The sequence below is a fragment of the Myotis daubentonii genome, chromosome 3 (genome assembly GCF_963259705.1).
Source record: "Myotis daubentonii chromosome 3, mMyoDau2.1, whole genome shotgun sequence".
Taxonomy (NCBI): domain Eukaryota; kingdom Metazoa; phylum Chordata; class Mammalia; order Chiroptera; family Vespertilionidae; genus Myotis; species Myotis daubentonii.
In genome coordinates this window covers 4,952,067-4,971,964 of record NC_081842.1, presented here as the reverse complement: position 1 = coordinate 4,971,964, position 19,898 = coordinate 4,952,067, and the positions used below count along the sequence as shown (strand labels likewise).

The 19,898-nt window shown below is 51.6% G+C and overlaps 1 protein-coding gene across 2 annotated transcripts in view; it reads left to right on the top strand.

Annotated features, from left to right (window-relative positions):
- Positions 1–8,175: 8,175 nt before the first annotated feature.
- ERG (ETS transcription factor ERG) overlaps positions 8,176–19,898 on the top strand; it is a 222,957-nt gene continuing 211,234 nt past the window's right edge. The window contains exon 1 of one of the 2 annotated variants that reach the window (XM_059686457.1): positions 8,176–8,318. The gene's annotated coding sequence lies outside the window, so the exon portion shown is untranslated. Of the gene's footprint in view, positions 8,319–9,245; positions 9,385–19,898 lie in introns of those variants that run through there. The other variant, XM_059686458.1, reaches the window with a different exon arrangement.

Genomic DNA, 19,898 nt, shown 5'->3' with positions numbered 1-19,898 from the left:
GATAGACCCCATAGAAACAGACAGCTAACTCCACAGAAGTGGTCTGGTCTGGGCAGCGTGGCCTGCAGGGGGACGGGGGCTGGCGGGCTGTGCTGGAGCTCATGAAAGGGAGTGTGGTCCCCGAGCGGCCACGGGGCCAGTGGGGAGCCGGGGGGGATGGAGGGAGGGGGCCGAGCTGCCACGGCTGCTGGGGGGAGGAGATCATAAAAAGGGTGCAACTTTAATCGTAATTGCCCTGAGTAAGCGGACAGCTAAGTCGGCCTATTCATTAGCAATTTGGCACTCAATTGCGGGCCCAGAAACAAAACGCACCAGGAAAAGCACTTCTTAAAGCGAAACGCTGTGGAGAAAAAGCTCTTTTTCTTTTCTTTGGAGCTGGGCTGCAAGGCCCCGGGCTCTGGGGGTGTCTTGCATGATGATGATTTGAAATCCTCCCTTGAATGTTGTTACAACTGAACCAGACCCTGGGCCTGATTGATGAATGGAATGAACACAAGTCTGCCTCAGCTTAGACCTGTTTGGAAGAGGGAGTGAGTGTGTTAACACATAAATATCCATTATATTTGTATTCTATCTGTCTATCTACGCATCTATCTATCATCTATCTACTCACACACACCGCATTATGTTTTGCTTTTAGCTCCAGTGTATTTTCATGCAAGACAAAGCACACCCAAGTTAATTCATTTCAACTCAATTTAAAAAGCATTAAATTGTTCTGAGAGAACTAAGAGAAACTGGATAAAACCAACCATTGAGGATCAAAGGGCTGGCAGGAGACAGACACTTACTCACACCACATGCTGAGTTCCACGGTGGAAGGGCGTGTGAACCGGAGTGGGTCGCGTGTGCCCCGTGGGAGATGGCAGCAGAAATGCCAGCCACTCTGTGTGGTGCCCATCCCTCGCTCCGACTTGCACAGACAGAGGCCCACCTGCCTTCTTAGTACCGCAGGCCCAGCTGCCCTGGGATGTGGGCTCAGTGCTGGTGGGGGGTGGAGTGTGTGTGTGTGGGGGGACTCGCTTCCTCTGACCACCTGCCAGGCAGTCACGGTCACCCATGGGAGGCAGGGTGACACCCTGTGCGTTTCACCCTGACCTCCCAGCGCTTCTTCCTACTACTTTTGTCTGCCCTCCTCGGTCAAAATGGCTTTTAAGAGCTACAAGGAAAAATCAAAGCAGGCGCTGTGGGAGGGCACGGCTGTCCTGCCTGCCTGTGGCGATGGAAGGACGAGGTTGGATCACAGCAGCGTTGGGCACTTCCAGACGACAAGTGACACAGCTGCCGCCTTCTTGACACCGGCTGCCTCGTCAGTCAGGTTATTAGGTCAAAGGCCCCCAAATCTCTCGACGCCCGGTTCCCCACAGAGGTGATCTCTGACCTCAATCCGGTTCTAAAGCCTGACAGTGGCCATGCCACCTGCCAAGAGGTGCCCAGACCGTCTCTGGACAGCGAGCTCCAGCAGCCACAAGCTCTGGCCACAAATGCCAGCAGGGTGCACACTCCCTACTAGAGATCGAGCCTGCAACCAGGACATCCACCCTGACCAGGATTTAAATCATGACCTCCTGGTTCATAGGTCGACAGTCAACCACTGAGTCACACCCACAGGGCCCCCAGCTAATCTTTTTTCTTTTTAAAATATGTTTTTATGGATTTCAGAGGGAGAGATAGAAACATCAATGAGAGGGAATCATTGGTCACCTGCCTCCTGCACACCCCCTACTGGGGATCGAGCCCACAACCCGAGCATACGCCCTTGACTAGAATCGAACCTGGGACGCTTCAGTCCGCAGGCTGACTGACACTCTATCCACTGAGCCCCACCCACCGGGTCCCCAGCTAATCTTGATGGCGCACAGGACTCTGACCCTGACACCCTGGGAGGTCGCCTGGGCAGGGGCTCAGGCCTGCTCAGTGCCCTATGAGTTCCGGGGTCTTGGAGAGAAGCTCTCGCCTGCTCCACGGTTCTATTCTGCAGGTCACAATCGTCCTCCTGGAGACTCTTCAATAAATCCTCACCCCTCCCCACTCCCCAGCTCCTGGGGGTGAGGAGCTGGCCCTACACAAGGCCTGTTCCTGACTGTCAGAGTCTCCCCTGGGGACAGGTGGCCATGCATCTGGAATCTCCCCAACAGGCAGGGGGCGCTCCGAAGGTCTCTGAGGCCGCTGCGGTGTGATGAGGTGAGAGGGTGCTTGGTGTGGTGCCCACGTGGCGGGCGGGGCAGTTAGGAGATGCCCCAGTGGCCAGGTGTGAGGCTGTGAACCTTCAGCGGGAGGTCTGGGCCCTGGGAATAGACAGAGGGGTCCGTGGGAGCTGCGGTGAGTCACGTGGCCCTTGGTGACTATTTAGCTATGGGGCAGGGTTCCAAGACCAGGTTTGGTTGAGTAACTGGTATACAGTCACCTCGGGAAAACTGAGGTGGCCTCGAGGAGCTCATGGTCTGAGGCAGAAGCTCGACATGGTTCTAGTTCCACCCACCGTGGGCGTGAGGGGTTAGGAGACACGCGTGCTGTCTGAGAGGAGGGGGGCTGGCTGGAAGGCAGGAGTTGAACCAGGCTGAGCGCTGGCCAGGAGGCGTCCAGAGGCCCTTTGCATAAGGATGTGGCCATCTGCCATGTCCCGGATACTCCTGAGGTCTGGGATTGAGACTCACTTTGGAGCCTTCGGACTTGAGCGTCTCGGACCTCTCTTTCCTGTGCAGGTGACGGAGGCACCTGAATGATAAACATGCATGCAAGGGCTTTGAGGATAGGAAACCACAGAAGATGGGCAGGACGTCCCAGGAGAAGGAGGCAAAGGTGAGAAAGAAGGTCCGAGACGCCAGGACTTTGAGATGGAGCAGAAAGTGACGCTAACCAGAGGGAAAGGGAGGGGAACCCTGGCCAGGCAACTGTTCGGGGTGATGAGTTGATCTTTTCTAGAATTAGCTCATTAGAAGATTCTGGACTTCCTTCCTTATTCATTTACTGACTATCTTTTCAACAGTTCTGACCCTCAGCTGTGGATACCATTCCCACCACCTGCGGAGTCGCAAACATTCGTGTCGGAGCCCCGGTTCTGCAGTCCGCTGAGAGTCTGACTCACTCAGTCTGAGGTGGGGCCGGGTGACGGCGTTACCTTTGAAGCTGATTTGATGTGAGGCAGGGCTCTGATCAGTGGGATGTGACTGCAGCCCCCACCCAACACCTGGTGGACATAGGACCCAAAGGTGAGGGAACCCGGCCCAGAGGGCTCTGCTCGCACTGCCTGAGTCCTGAGAGAATCTAGAGGTGTGTGCCTTAGGGCTTATCCAAGAGGAGAGGAATTTCTAATAGGCTACCAGTTAGTCACACCATTTGTCTCCATGCTGAGAGTAGGGCTCTGAAGATGAATTCCCAGGTTCTTCTCTGCGAGGGCCTGTGTTTACTAGTAGCATCAGGTCATCTCTCCGACAGCCCCAGTTAATAGATAAGAAAACTGAGGCTGCGTCCGGCCAGTGGTTGAGCATGGACCTATGAACCAGGAGGTCAGGGTTTGATTCCTGGTCAGGGCACATGCCCGGGTTGCGGGCTCAATCCCCAGTAGGGGGCATGCAGGAGGCAGCCCATCAATGATTCTCTTTCATCATTGATGTTTCTATCCTTCTTTCCCTTCCTCTCTCTGAAAGCAGTACAAATATGTGTGTGTGTGTGTGTGTATGTAAAATTGAGGCTTCAATCAAGAGGCTGTGACTTGGCCAAGGTCATATGGCTGATAAGTGCTGGATTCCTACTTGCATGCATTCCCTACCTGTGGTCTGTTCATTCTCTCTGAAATAGACTTTTCACCCATTAAAATTACATCAAGTCGCCCAGAATCATAAGATAATAATTTACTAGTTAAATGGCAGTCATTAAGATATTGATTTTATTTGCATCCATGCACTGTGAGGCCAATGCCTTCATCAGTTCGAAAATCACTGGGAAGAAATTGTCTCCATCATCTAAAAAGGCAACTGTTTTTGCACTTGTGAGCAATCAGGTTGGTGAAAACGTACATGACGAAGCTGTTCATTGATGGATTGTGTCATCGTCCGTGCAGCTCCAAAGCAAATCGCCTAAGCACAACCACCAGAGGAGCCGCGTAAGTCTCCCGACGGGCTGCATGTAATTCCATTTACAAAATACACTTACAGCCTCCGGATTCATTTGTACAACCTTTGTCACCAACGCTCACTGACAGAAGAACAATGTGTTTCTTATCAACTTACTTTGTGAATTATGCAAGTTGATAGGAATTATGCATTATGCAATTTTACGGAGCAGTTTGTGGTCAGCACGTGTTATTAAGAACTGCTGTGTGTACTGGAGACCAACTACTTGTGACGTGTATGGAAGAGGGCTGCGGAGAGTGAGAGTCAGTCTGGAGGGCAAAGAACACAGAAAACAAACTTCTTAGCCGCTGATAATCTATAATAATAAAAGCGTAATATGCTGATTAGACCGGACGTCCTTCCAGACGTCATTCTGGACGATCTTCCGGACAAAGCCCGGGCTGCAAGGGAAGCCCAGGTCCCGGGTGGCAGAGGGAAGCCGGTGTCAGCAGCTGGGGGAAGGGAGGCCTACTCTTGCATGAATTTCATGCATCAGGCCTCTAGTAAAAGATAACAGCAACGCTTGGGTAGGAGGTCCCGGGCTCTTCCAAGGGAGTGTGACCTCTGCCCTTTCATGTTCACTAACAAGGAGGACAGAAGTCCAGGAACGGGATGAGGATGGTGGTGTGGAGAGGGGGACCCAGGGATGCTATGTTTAGGATCCCAAGGCTGGAGCCCTGACATATATTCCCTCCCTTCCCTTTTTTAAAAAACACATTTTTATTGATTTCAGAGAGGAAGGGAGAGGGAGAGAGAAACATCAACGATGAGAGAGAATCATTGATTGGCTGCCTCCTGCATGTCCCCCACTGGGGATGGAGCCCACAACCCAGGCATATGCCCTGACCTGGAATCAAACCGTGACCTCCTGGTTCATAGGTCAAAGCTCAACCACTGAACCACACTGGCCGGGCTCTCCCTGCCCTGCCTTGGATTGCCCTGAAGCCAGGTGGATCTTGGAATGGAAGGTCCTGCCCACCCCCACTCCCCCCTCCATGATGGAAAGAAGGTCCCGGGGATTGAGTCAGGCCGTGGGCTGAAGGGCTCAGGATGCCGGAGGAATGCATTGGCGTGGACAATGACCAATGACAGGCCTGCCTGCTGACTCCTTTCCCAAGCCACGCTGTCCTTCCCAAGGGCCTCGTGCCCCACTTGAACTCACGGAGGATGTGGATGTGTCAGTGTGGGGACCTCTCTCCAGTACCTCATTTAAAACAGAATCTGAGACTTCCTCCCCGGTGAGCATTTACGGCACGGGATAGGCTACCCTTTCCATATTTAACACACGCACATGCAGCCCTGACTGCTAAGCCATAAAGAGAGCTCGCAGACGCCGGGCAAGGACAACAAAGACCAGACTTTACAAAATGATAACCAGGAGTTTAAAACTCATAACTCCATGCCCGCGATATTAAAAGGGGAAGGCTTTTTGAACTGCAACCTTTACATCCCCATCCAATAGCTCTTTCAGCTTTGAAATATCCACAATCTGAATTTTATAGGGATTATTTTTATTATAGGTAAAGCAATTAAATCTCCATATTGAAGGATGTAAACCTTTTAAGGCCCTTCTCAGAATATCAAAAGGAAAGGAGGCTTATATTTAACAGGTGTGACAACCCAACGCAGGACATTTCATTGAACGAGAACTTGACATTATCCAGTAACAAATACTTAAATTAATCCAAAACATCTTTTGGATAAAAGGGATTTCAAAAAGAATTAAGTCGACCACAAAAACCTTATAGAGAAAGACCATTATCTCATGTATGAGATACTTAAAAATGCTAATTCTTAAAAGTGTGTCAAGTGCTATGTTTATAAAAACCTTTCTTTTAAGTGAAATTTATATATTAACTTAGAATTACTGTGTCTCCTATTTTTGTCCTGCAAAACAGACGGTGAGTGTGTCTCCGTTACTTGTGTTCTGTTGGCCTCTCCAATTAGCTCAGTCCATTTAGCTCGTTGGAACTGATTTCCTATCTTTGACCTTGATCATGCCCCAGACTGAGGGAATGCTGTGGTAGTAGGTGGGGGTTGGTCTAGACCCGTGGTCGGCAAACTGCGGCTCTCGAGCCACATGCGGCTCTTTGGCCCCTTGAGTGTGGCTCTTCCTAAGCCTTAGGAGGACCCTAATTAAGTTAATAACAATGTACCTGCCTATATAGTTTAAGTTTAAAAACTTTGGCTCTCAAAAGAAATTTCAATCGTTGTCCTGTTGATATTTGGCTCTGTTGACTAATGAGTTTGCCGACCACTGGTCTAGACAACTGAAAGAACTTCCCCACTTCAACTACAAGATACAATCAGTTGGAGATGATGTCCTAACTCTGCAAAACTGGGGTTTTTCAAAGTAAATGCCTTTAAAAAATTCCTGCTCTCTCATCTCTCATCTCTCTCTCCATGGTGTCTTTTGGGGAAGAGGTAGCACTGACATTGTTGCAAATATTGTGTTTTTTTTCTGAACATATTTTTTTTTTCCCCTCCGTGGTAACTCGGATTGTTAAAATCATGTTCTTTTTATTATTAAAGTGCAGCTCTTGATGCATAAAACATGCTCTTTGTCAGCGGGCACACAGTATCATTTTCAGTCCCATTCCCTATTATATTACTAGAGGCCCGATGCATGACATTTGTGCAAGGGGCTCGCCCTGGCAGCCCTGGCTTTGTCCGGAAGGTCGCCCGGACGGTCGTTCTGCTGTTTGGTCTAATTAGCATATTAGCTCTTCATTATATAGGATTAGGTCCCAGTGACAATAATCGAGAAACCTCGAGAAATGCAGCATTATAGAGCAGTCATTGCCCAGCGGACGGCCGAGATCCCTGGACAGGTTGAGAATCTATCCGTTTACTTTAAAGCACTCCCCGAAATGCTAAGGGCTCCCTTGCGGTGAGGTTTGGAAATTAGTGGCTAAGAAGAAAATTTCAAAAACATAGCGAGGTTTCTTGGATCTGGGATATTTGGAGAATAATTAGAGAGAAAAGGAACCAAAATATGCAACTGGTAGTCCAGGGGAGAGGCAGGTTGCAACATATTTTGAAGACCAAGTGAACAGCAACAATGTGACTTCTGTGGTACTGGGGAGCCATTCTAAAGGATCAGTCAGTTTTGCAGACGACCGACTCTAGCGCGGGCTATATACATCGGCAGGTAAGGAGCCTTCCTGCCTTTTGTCTTATGACCTCCGCAAGAAAAGGGTGCGGCTCTGGTTCCCAATATTCATTTTTATTGTATCAACTCTTGGCCTCCCTCGAAGAGGTGGGCTTCTCTCTGACCTGCCACTGGTGCGCCTGTTTGCTCACGAGGTTTCCTAGACAAGGATTTGCAGTTTCATGAAGGTTGTCCATTTAAAAGAGAAGGGCGACCTTGGAGAGTTTGTAATAGTAGGTTCTCAAATGAATGAGCCCATTTTGGCATCTCTAGGGTTAAAGGCCCTCCCGGGATCTATAGGTCCTGGAAAAGGCAATTTCTAGGCTCAGCCGCTTAGACCCATTTTATTTTTTTCCCCAGCAAACAGGAAATGGAGCCCTGAAGGCTTTTTTTTTTTTTTAAACTGGAAAGTGTGTGGGAAGGGGGCATACCTAAGATGCCCACTTACAACCCCACGCCTGACCCAGACTTGGGGGTCTCTGTGTGTTTTTTCTTCCCTCTCTTTTTTTTTCTATTATTTTGGCAGACTTTTTGGAATGTCTGGGAGCTAAGGGCTTTGCTTCATGGAGCAGAATTCTGAAGCAAGAAAAAGAGAAAGTTATAGACTAAACCACAGAAATGTAAACACGTCTGCAGCTAAAATAACTCCACTCTCATTGAAAACACTCCTCCTTCACAATCAGACTTCTGTGTGCTACGGTCAATAAAACTGCATGTTAATAGCGACCAATTAATAGATTGTGTTGCCCGGCCTTAAAGGTTGAGGGAGTTTTAATTATTATTTTTCAAATTAAAGGGGTGCTTATTCCCTCCCTTCCCTTGGGGTGGGTGGGTGGGGCGGGGGGGACTTAGCTTTCTTTCTGGCTGTTTGCTGAAATTCTTGGCTGTTAAAGTTTGGAGAGGGAGGGACATGAGTAGCTTTCACTTGGTCGGAAGGGCAGTGTGTGCTAGAGGACGCTCTGGGATGGGTTCCTGGCCATCGGCGCAGCGACGGCCCCTGGGTCGCCACGGTCCCTGAGCGACAGAAGTGAAGAGAAGCGGCAGGCACTCAGGTAAGCGCGATTTCGATGTCAGGTTTCATTTTTAAATTAAAACATCTGGAGGGGCTTAGCACGGTGCCCCCAGGGTCGAAGAGCAGAGCCCGGAGGCTCCGCCTTTTCGAGGCTGTTTCCTGGGGACACTGTGGTCACGGGGCTGCTGTCACCGCACCCGGCAGACTGGGGTGTCTCCTCCGCATCCTCGCGACCGCACCCCGCTCCTCCCGTGCCCCCGCGATCGCGTCCGACCTCGGCCGGGGCACGCGCGGGGAGTGACTGCAGGATCCCTAACGCCGGGCACCTGGCTGCGCGTCTCTTCCCGCGTCTGCGAGCTACGCCGTCTTCATCCCGAGCCGCTCAGGGCAGTCGGCGGTCATTTCAAACTTCTGCAGCAGCCAGTGCGAACTTCGGTCATTGCTAATGTCTGGAACGGCTGAGCCTGGGGAAAAATTACTTCTCACCCACAGCCACACCGAGCGACCAGGACCCAGCCCCTCCGCGCTTCTCCATCTCCCGGTCCCTTCCCTCCCTTCGTCCGCTCGGCGGTGCTCGCTCCTCTCCCGCCGGGAGGTGCGTCCCGGCTCCTCTCCCGCCCGGGCCTGGATCGGTCGGTGCCCAGTCGCTCCAGGCTCCGTTTCTCCTCTTTCTTCTCCTTCTCCTGGGAGCGGCCAACTCCGCGCTCAACCCAAGCAGCATCCAGACGCCCCCAGCGCCCCCGCCGCGCTCTCCTTGCTCCCCGGCCGGAGGGCGCGCTCACGCCCCCACGCGCACCTGGACACGCGCGCGCGCCCCCCACGCGCCCTTGGACACGCGCACCCCCCGCGCCCCCGCCCCGCCCCCGGCGCTCACTCCGGGATCGGGAGTCTCGCGTCGGGGCGGCCGCCGTGCGCGGCGATTGGCGGGAGAGGGAGCCTCCCCGAGCCGGCGCCCACACCGCGGGCTGAGCCCGTCGGCGCCCCGAGTCAGTGCGGCCGGCTCGGCGCGCACGGCCAGGCACGCGCGCGGGCACACGCGGGCGCGGACACGCGCGGACGCACACGTGCGGGACACGCCCTCCCCCGACGGCGGCGCTCGCCTCCCGGTAAGTCCCGCGCTCCCGGCTCCCGGCTCCCGGCGCCCGGCCTGGTCCGGGTCCAGCGTTGGTGGCGACTGGGACGGTGGCGGCGGGTGGCCGGCTCTTCCGACGGCGCCGGGACAGGTGGGGCGTGCGGCCCGGGGAAGGTCCTTGGAAAACGCGAGCGGTAGGGGACGCCTGGCGAGGAGCAGGCGGGGTCAGGAGGGCAAACCGCGGGGCCTCCTCTGGGGCGCTGAGCAAGAGGATATTTGTTCTTGTCCGGTGTGGAAATCAGGGTTGAATTAGAGCCCACGCTTGGCTGGAAGTAGAGACCAGATGTGGGCTCGGTTGTCACTGCCCCGTTGGTCCTTCTGCGCGTGCAATCGGCCTCCGACGGCGCCGGCTGTGAGCTCCTCAACCCGCTGAGTCTCTGCCCGCCCCCCCGCCCCCCCCCCCCCCCCCCCCGTCGGTCTGCCTTTTCACCTCGGACACCTCAGCAGTTATGCGAATGCGCGTCCAGTGTTCCTCCTCAGTTGGCAAACTTGGCATGTTTAACATGTAGACAGTCATTTTATTTTATCAGCTAGTCGGTTGGGCTGCTGTCAGACATCCATCTACCGTATCGCTATTATCTACTGTATAGATGCTTTACCAAAGGTAATGCATGAAGTTATCTTTAATATTTTTAAGCATAAGATTTATATACGTACTGTTATTAATAGCAGATTACACTGCCCAGTGACATGGGTAAACCGTTTCAATGCAAATGCTAATGTAAAACAACGAGTCGTTAGTATAAACATTTTGTTTATCCTTCCCCCCAAAAACATACTCATGTGCCACAGATTTCACACTCGCCACGTTTCTGTAGCTTCTGGAGTTCAAAAAACTTTCAATGTGAATACCAAAAAAAAAACCCCAAAACAAACTTTTCATTCTTCCCAGGGCCACCTAACATAGGGCATAGAGTTTATTTACCACTGGGACTATTTCAGAGTATTTTCAATTCTCTCCAAGTAATTTAGAGCCCTGGGCTGGCCTCAGCTCAGCTCCCCGCCACCTTATCGCCAGGAGAACTGTCACATTCCTGGGTTTAACCCCTGCTGTGCTGGCCCGGGCTTGTGCGGGCTCCTTCCTCAGTGGGAGGAGCAGGCGGTGGCAGTTATGTGAAACGCCACCAGATAAATCAATTCACTGTGTCCAGTGATGGGTGAATTAATCGTGCCGTTGAAATTACAGTTCTGTCCGAAACAGGATAAGCTGTGCCCACTTGTGGTTGGTCACTAGGAAATGCTCTGTAGTTTTTAAAGAAAGGTTTCTGAGTGCTGCAAACGCCGCAGATGCTTCCGTTGGGTGATCCTAGCTTCAGGTTGAGCCAGTGACTTTTGGAAGTGGCATTAAACTAGTGGATGGGTGTTATATCTTTTGAATTATTTAAGAATATACAATCCCAACTACACTTAACATTTCCATTTTCTTTCTTTTCTGACACTATGCAGTCACTTTATTTTTAAAAATCCAGGGTAGAAATGTGGTACCTAATTTTACATGTACCTGTTATTTCATGAGTTCTTGGCGATTTCATCTGATGCACCGTCTTTAGCTAAACTTTTGAAAATGAGTGTTTAACATGGAGTGGGTTGTGGGCCTGCTTGTCCATGCGAACGTAAGTACCACCCCCCCGCCCCCAATGTTTTGTTTTAAAGAAACCTCTTGTTAAAATTTTAATCTAAAAAAATCAGATATTTTATTTGTGGTGAGAGCTAAGATCCCAGTGGAACGCCAGCTCTGTGGGGGAAGAAATTAATCATCTGTGGAAGATGTCAGTATTGACTTGTAACTTACACAGTTTCTAAAATGTGACCTGTTAGGCCTATATGGAATACATCGTATCTCGTAAGTGGGTACTAGGAAACTTTGAGCATTTTTATCTACAGTTAATATTAGCTGGTTTCTTCTTGTTAGCTGTCCGTAAACAAAGGAATAGTAAATGGGGGATTTATTTCTTCACAGGACAGAGGAGGTAATGCTTCTAGCATCTTTTCCCGTTTCCCAGTGGGAAAGGGTAGCAGGTCAGCGCCAGTCCTGTGAGCCGGGTGGTGGGAGACATTGTCGCACTGTGGGCTGTTTCCTAGACCTCCTTGTACTAACTCCATGTAGGCCGTGTGGACGCAGAGACACCGACCCGTGTCTAACGAGACTTAGGGAGCCCGCGACGCCAGATGTGGGCAAGGCGCTTCCATGAGCAGAGCCCAGGGTTTTTGAAGCTGTGAGTCAGTTCTCTGTTTAAGTTGGGAGTTGATCTAAGTCAGTGGTTCCCAGCGTGGGGCACATGCCACACAGGGGGGCAATTTGATTTTTAAGGGGGGCAATTCGAGAATGAGTTATTAACGGTGCATTTTTTGCATTTCTTATGGTTCTAGAGGCCTCATCTACAGTTTATAAATATATATTGTGACATTTATGCATTTCAGTTCTGTTATATGTTTGAAACCTTATTTGCTATTTTTTTCATATCACTTCATATTATTTTTTAAAAGAATTTCTTAGTGATTTCTTCCTCAGGACTTCAACTGTCCTTTTGTTCTTAGATTTGTCTCTTTCATGGCTGCCATGTTCTTTGGAAGCCTGTTTAGACCAAGTTCATGTCCTTTTAGGCTTCCTCCACGTGAGTAGGAGTTCACTTTTTGAATAATAAGAATTCTATGTCACGGGAGGGGGGAGAGGGGGGTGGGGCACGGCCAAAAGAAGGTTGGGAACCACTGCTCTCAGTGCAGGTCTCTGTCACCTCCTGGCTTCATCACCTCTGTTTCCCAGGCCAGCGTTCTGTGAGGAGGAGGATGCCTGAGGGGTCGGATTTTCTTTCCCCATGTGCGAGGAGACTTGGGCAATCCGGGGAGTGTTGTCCTTCAACACACAGCTTTTGTCTGTGATCTACCACTTGAACCTGAAACGCATAAACCCTGTGCAGTCGCATGGGTTGGAGGAACAAGCTAGTCCAGCGGAGGGATTGAAATATTTTGGACACAATTTCAGATCATTCTGTGCCCTGTTCGTGGCAGGGGGAGTCTGAGTCGTGGGGGGACTTTGAAAGTCACTGCAGCAGTTGGTGCTGACGGAGGAGGTCTGTGTTGTGGATGGTCAAACGGACATTCTCATTGGTCCTTCTTTGCACCCTCACTGGGCTTATTAGCAGTTGGTTATGTAGTTGTACACGATGCAGGTCCTCGCATTGAGGGACGCAGAGCAGTCACCCTGCAGATAAACAGGGTTTTCCAACAGCTAGACCAGCACCTGAACCAGCATTTCAAAATAGCCACCCCTCCCCCCCCTTTATGTTACCTTTGATTTTAAACATTTCAGTATTTAGAAGAGAGAGGACTGGGTGCTGCCTGTTGGTAACATTGTGAATCTTAAAGGAGGAGGTGGAGGCGGGCCCTCTAAAATTACTTTGCTAAATTTAAGTGTAAGTGAAGCGTAGACAACAGCGAGAAATTAAAGGGTGCGCTCCGCAGGGAGCTCAGTCTTCGATTTAAACCGACTTTTAAGTCCTTCTATTTTTGCAGCGGCCTGTCATCATCCGGAGGACCCTGACTGTCTGAGCGACAGCCGTTCAACAGCGGCATGAGGGGTGTGGTCGCTTGACTTGTGCCTGTTCGGGATGGTGTGCAAAGGCACGTCGGTTGTGCGACTGTTTCCTATTTGAAAATGGCTGTGTGTGAGGACTGAAATAGCCGTAAAGTGTGTAAAATTGGGCTTTTGAACGAATTTTTCACTTTTGGATGATATTTCTAGAGAGCTAGGTGGGGGACCCAATCTACGGCAGACCGTTAGCTTATCTTGAGGTTTTGGGAACCCAGCTCTGCAGCTCCCTCCTTCTAAAACGTCGCCTACATTTTCGAATTGTTTCTGCAGGGATGAGATTTTTCACACCTGCTGGCATCTCACGTGGGGTTCCTTTTAGGAGGAATATTATTTGCTGGGGTCCAACCCCAGCAGGTCCAGGGGTCCCCAAAGGTGTGGACGGAGTCGGCGAAGAAGGAATGACACGGAGGCAGCCTTCGGGTGATCATCATAGCCAGGTTCCTCTAGCCAGGTTCAATAGCCAGGTTCTAGTCAGGTTCTCTTGCCAATTTCTGTAGTCAGGTTCAGTCCAGGATCCCCTGCCATGCTCTCTCACCAGGCTTTGCCTCCAGGCTCCGAGGCCAGTCCCTGTCCAGGATCCTCCGGCATGCTCTCTCCAGCGAAGTTCTTCTGTCTCTAGAGAACGTTCTGTGTAGGTTCTGTGCCTAGGCTCTGTCTCTCTTGGTCCTGTCTTCCAAGCCCTGTCTGAGTTCTGTCTCTTGCTGTCTTGTTCTGAGTTCTGTCTCTCTCTCTAGATTCTGAGTTCTGTCTTGTTACAACTGTATTTATACCAGTTGATTCAATCCTATCAATCTCTATTACAAAGGTTAGGGCGTTTCTTATCTCCATTCCAGGGGGAAAAGATTATGTAGTTTAAGCATGATTGTTCATAGTTAAAGGGATTAATTACCCGCCTGGCACTTAGTTGAGGGGTTTTATTCCCTCCCTAACTTCAGGGGAAAATCCCTACCTGGGGATTCAACCTTTCTCGGAGAGGTGACCTTGGTTAAAACACAGCGCCAAGAAGGTGAGCAAACATATTAAGAACAGTATGCCATATATGCCAGGTCCCTTGAAACAGCAAGGATGGACCGGCTCCCGGCAATTATTCCAATAATTACCCCCGCCCCACCCCACCCCCGGAAACACAAGGCGAGAGAAACATCCTTCTGATGAATAAGAAAGAAAACAAGCACATCTGTGATTTTTTTTAAAAAGCAGGAAACTCTTATTTTCACTTGATTAAGGGTGGGTTCGGCAAAGGTTCCCAAATCTCCATGTAAGAGTAGAGACGTGGGGTCCCCTCAGTTTGGGGGCCAGAGGAGCGGAGTGTATGGGTGATGTGACACAGTTGTCTTACTCCATTGAGTCAGCGATTTCCAACATTTTTCGTCTCACGGCACATAAACTAATTACTAAAATTCTGCGGCACCCCCAAAATTATAGATATATTTGGCCAATCTGACAAAAAATAGGTATAATTTTGATTCATTAACACCGGATGGCTATTGTTGTGTTGGCTGTTGCCATTTTATTTGACAACCTAAGCCAGTGGTCGGCAAACTGCCACTCAGCAAACCGCGGCTCGAGAGCCACATGCGGCTCTTTGGCCCCTTCAGTGCGGCTCTTCCACAAAATACCGACTTCTGCCCATGGGCCACGAAGTTTCAATCGTGGTATTTTGTGGAAGAGCCGCACTGAAGGGACCAAAGAGCCTCATGTGGCTCGCGAGCTGTGGTTTGCTGACCACGGACCTAAGCAAAAAGAGGTCCATGCCTCTGACTAAATAGTCAGGTGTTGCATGTTTTACACATTCTTGCGGGCGGCGCAGCGGGTGAAAATCGCTGCCTTCAGTGATTCTCGCTTCTTGGTGGGAAGATTCCTTTTTCTCTGCGATGGAGTGGCCCTGCGGGGTATGGATTCCTGGGACCTCGTCACACAGTGGGAGCTGCAGAGTAAAAGACTGGAGTGGCGTGGGCACGTCTTTCAGGGCTCTGGGCAGGGCGGTGTGAGGCTCCCTGAGGACGTATTTGTGGGCCCGCAGCCAGCACTGAGTCATGGGGATGGATTAGTGGGTGGTGGTCGCCTTCTGGCTGAGTTTCCATGGCCTCAGGCTCTGGAGGGCGCTCCGTAGGAGAGACCCAAGGTCTTCCAGGGCCTGCTAACTGCCCATCCCTTCATCCCATCAGTGATGGGGATGGCGCTGGGGAAAGCGCTGCCTCTTCCTCCCAGTGCCCTGGGCTTGGCTGCTGGGGGAGCTGGAGTGAATGGGGACCCCAGGCCTTGGAGAAGGGGGAGAAAGCAGCCACTCTGAGGAGCCCGGTGGGCAAGGGAGGGAGGCCCCACTGCACCACACGGGCAGGAAGGCAAAGCTTCTGACCCCAGGAGTGAAGATGGTACGTTTCAGGATTCTTCCATGACATACACAGACCTACACAGAGTATCCTATCTAATAAAGAGGGAATATGCTAATTGACCATCACGCCCTCAGAAACGGCGGCACCCAGTCCCCTCAGCCCTGCCAGGGGGAGGCAGGCGCCACGTGCATCATCCAGCTGGAGTCCCCCAGTCCCCTCAGCCCTGCAGGGGAAGCCAGTTGGGGTGATTGGGCCGGCAAGGGAGGGCAGTTGGGGATGATCATGCTGGTAGAGAAGCAGTTACGTGTCAATCAGGCCGGCAGGGGAGTGCTTAGGGGGCTATCTGGCTGGCAGGCAGAGTGGTTAGGGTCAATCAAACAGGCAGGTGAGTGGTTAGGAGCCAGCAGTCCTGGATTGTGAGAGGGATGTCTGACTGCCGGTTTAGGCCCGATCCGTGCACAGGGATCGGGCCTAAACCGGCAGTCGGGCATCCCCTGAGGGGTTCCAGATTTGGAGAGGGTGTAGGCTGGGCTGAGGAACCCCCCCACCCCCCATGCACAAATTTCGTGCACCAGGCCTCTAGTAAATAATAACCAGAGAAGAAAAAGGAGACGCTTGGAAATGCAAAACACTCACACTCACCACCTCAACACAGACCTTTTACGTTAGAAATGTATGAGAAAGTGGAGGTTTCTTCAATTAGGAAACGAGGTCAAGTCACGTGGAAAAGAAGCCAGCGGCTGGCCTAGGAGCATTCTGCCAGAACCTTCTATGTCGAATGGATCCTCATTGAAATCATAGCCAACCTCCCAACGCTGAGGTGCGTCTTTACCAACCTGGGGCTCTCTGCACAGGCCGGGACCTTGTCTCGGTGGGGCTGGCTCTGTGGGCCGCGCAAGGCCCAGCAGCAAGAAGACAGTGCGCCCGGAGAGGGAACATCTTCGGTGTCAGAGAGTGCTTCGTGCACTTGACCCTGGCAGGAGAGGTGCTTGGCAACGGAGTTCTAAAATGGAAATGCTGACAACTGGCCAGACCCAGGGACTGTGCAGGCCTCTTCTGGAGCAGGGGTCCTGGGAGAAGAAGGTCCCGGTATTCCCAGTGCTCATTCCGGTGTCGGAGGCTCCACCCAGAGCCCTGCTGTGGACGTGGAGAGAGTGCTGGTGGCTGCCGGGGTGTCGCCCGGAGGGTTTTACGGCAGAAGTTGTATCAGTCCTGAAGCAGCTTATAGTCATATCGTGATGGAATTTGATTTATTTTTGCAGTTTTCTGGGACTCGTAATACAGGCGATTAACCAGAACGCCCCACAAGAACAATTTCTCCTCAGTACTCCATGCCCAGATTGCAAAACTAGAGGCAGGTCAATAAAATGATCCCATAAGGACGCCGAACCCACAGTAAACTAACTACCGGAGACAGACAGGGGTTTCATTTGTGCACATAAGATTGCATTTACAACTACGTTTAGCGCCAATGTAATCTTTGTTTGCATATTATTCGATCCTGTTGGTTTTTCTCTATGAATTTAAAGTGCGTGGAAACACATTTCTCAGTCAAAATGTATTGATCACCCATGAAAGGAGGGCACTATCCTAAAAGGGAGCCGGGGAGCACGGATTATGAGGGACTATGATGACACTGGGCATACTAGACATTAGAACAACAACTGCAAATGTAGAGGGAAAAGCCAGAACATTCCAGGATAGTGCTTGCCTGTCTGGCTGCCCGAATCATTAGTTGTATTGACAGCATGTAAACAAAACTACAGCCCTTTTCACTCCAGAGAGCTAACAGCGTTCACTCTGCGGGCAGACAGGTGGCGATCAGGCCAGGACAGGTCCGTGCCCAGGAAGGCAGGGTGTCCCCCGCAGGCAGAGGCTGGTCTGTGGTCCGAGTTAGCCAGGTGGTGAAGGTTCAGGACTCCCGCGGAGGAGGGCGTCTGGGTCGCAGAGAGGCAAGTGTGTGGGAGGGAGACTGGGACGTGCCAGCTGTGGGGGGAATGGCAAGCTGCCCGTCCAGTCGGTGTCGTTGCCTCGTCGTCTGTGCAAGACGCCATGCAGGGCACTGTGGGAAGACTCAGGTCGTGCCTTCGAGGAGCTGAAATATAGACAGGGAGTGAGAGCACGTACCATGAAATCTAGAAAGGGGTGAATGCATGTGCCATAGTCGCTAGAACGGGAGTGAAATGCATGTGTCCCGGTCTCTATGAAGGGGGTGAGTGCATATTCCATGATATCCTGAAAGGGGGAGAGTGACTATGCTATTAGATCTAGAAAGGGGGTGCGTGCATATTCTAACCAAAGCGGCACATTACGTGTGCCACCTGCTGGGACCAGGCCAGTGTGACATTGAGCCAGGGCGCTACCCCGTGGAGTGATGGTGGCAGTTTGTTAATTTTAACAAACCTTGTTATATCGCAGACATCCCTGTAAATCGCTTTCCATCCCTTTTTTTTGGAACAAGGGAGGGTATAAATAGAATGGTCCATCTCATAAGAATCATGGAATCAAAGAGTGATCTAAAACAAAGTGCGGGGAGATGGAAAACACCCCCACAGGGCAGGCGGGCCCTGGAGCTCGGCCGCTGTGATGCTCTGTGTGCCACGCTGGGGCCACGGCAGGGACTCACCCAGGCGGCACTCGGGGCCTGTGTAGGGCGGCCTTTGGGCAAGCTTGTTGTCCGATCGCACGGGCCCTCTCTCTGAGGGACTCGCGGGAGCACTGCGCTGTCAGTCTCAGCATCAGCAGCCATGGGCTGCGTGGGGTGGAGGCCATCACTTGGGAGTCTGCGGGTGCCTCAGCTCCACCACGGCCTCCATGCTCTCTGCTCCAGTTTATGTTCCTACCCTTGCTTCTCGTTACCCTTGCCTTTATTATTTATTTTGCATCTACTTCTGAATTTTAACAAACCTTGTCATATTGCACACATCCCTGTAAATCGCTTTCCATCCCTTTTTTTTTGGAACAAGGGAGGGTCTAAATAGAATGGTCCATCTCATAAGAATCATGGAATCAAAGAGTGATCTAAACCAAAGTGCGGGGAGATGGAAAACGCCCCCGCAGGGCAAGGGCGCCCTGGAGCTCGGCCGCTGTGATGCTGGAGCTGGACAGGCAGGAATGGGCCAGGCGCCGCGGGCAGGAGGGTCGGAAGCGTGCCCTGGGGGCTGGTCATGTGGTGCAGCACGTGCCCAACCCCCCTTGGGTTTTGGGGGGGCCCATCTAGACACCGATTTCAGTCACCCAGGTGTGAGGTTAAAAGGAGGGATAAAGCGGTCTTGCAAAGGGGACTGGAGAGGGCGGTGTTTGGGGGACGGTCCTGGCTGACTTCGCCAGGCGGTGCCGGCACGGGGAGGGGAGGTGTGGCCGCAGCTCATCCTCACCAGGGCTCTTCGCAGGAGGTGCCCGCATTGGCCCCATTTTCCAGAACAGCAGACTGAGAGCCGGGAGTGCTAAGCCCACAGTTACACCGGCGGCAGGGGCCGGAGCAGGGCTGCAGCTCAGGCAGACGGACCCTGGCAGCCACGCTGGGCTCCGCTGTCTGAGGTCTTGGTCAGAGCGGAGGGTGCACTTCCCGACGTGACAGATGCCAAGAGGGGGCTGAGCGAAGGCGTGGAAGGAGTCTCGTGTCTCGTTTTAAATTTCCGAGTCGCCACATTGAAAACGAAAACCAGGGGAAGTGAATTTTCATAATCTATCTCATGAGACACCTGTCTAAGACATGGTCACTTCAAACCTCACGAATATAAGAGTGGATGAGACATTTGACATATTTTTATAGATAGTGAATCTTTTTTTTAAAAAATATATTTTATTGATTTTTTACAGAGAGGAAGGGAGAGAGAGAGTTAGAATCATCGATGAGAGAGAAACATCGATCAGCTGCCTCCTGCACACCTCCTACTGGGGATGTGCCCGCAACCCAGGTACATGCCCTTGACCGGAATCGAACCTGGGACCCTTCAGTCCGCAGGCCGACGCTCTATCCACTGAGCCAAACCGGTTTCGGCGATAGTGAATCTTTGAAATCCAGTGTGTACTTCACACTGGACACACATTTCCAGTGCTCCGAGCCGCCTGTGTCTGGTGGCTACTGGACTGGACAGGCAGCTTCAGACAGTTGCGCATGAGAGTTCAGACTTCACAGAAGTAGGAACATGGCGTCTGTCTGTAGCCCGGTCCCAGGAGGGGGAATTTTGGGTCTCGGCCAGCCATGTCACCCAGACATCACTGTGGAACCAGATACCATAGCACCAAAACATTGAAGTTCAGAGTCTGCAGGTTTCAAATCTTTTCGAAGGGGGGGGGAGGGCGGTGAGGGAGAATACGTGTATATAATTTCCTGTTGACTCACTCCACGCTTTTAAAGGGCAGCATGAACCGTCTCCTTTTAGACTGTATCTTTGTATGTAGGCCTCGCAACAAACGGTGCCGCTTTCCTGGGAACCACGCTCCGCTCTGACAGCTTCATGCATAAACATCATCTCGGTGTGTTCCCTATTTAAAGACAATCCTGGCCTCAGAGCACGTTTCCTGTTTTCCTTGGACCGAGCCTGCAGAATGATA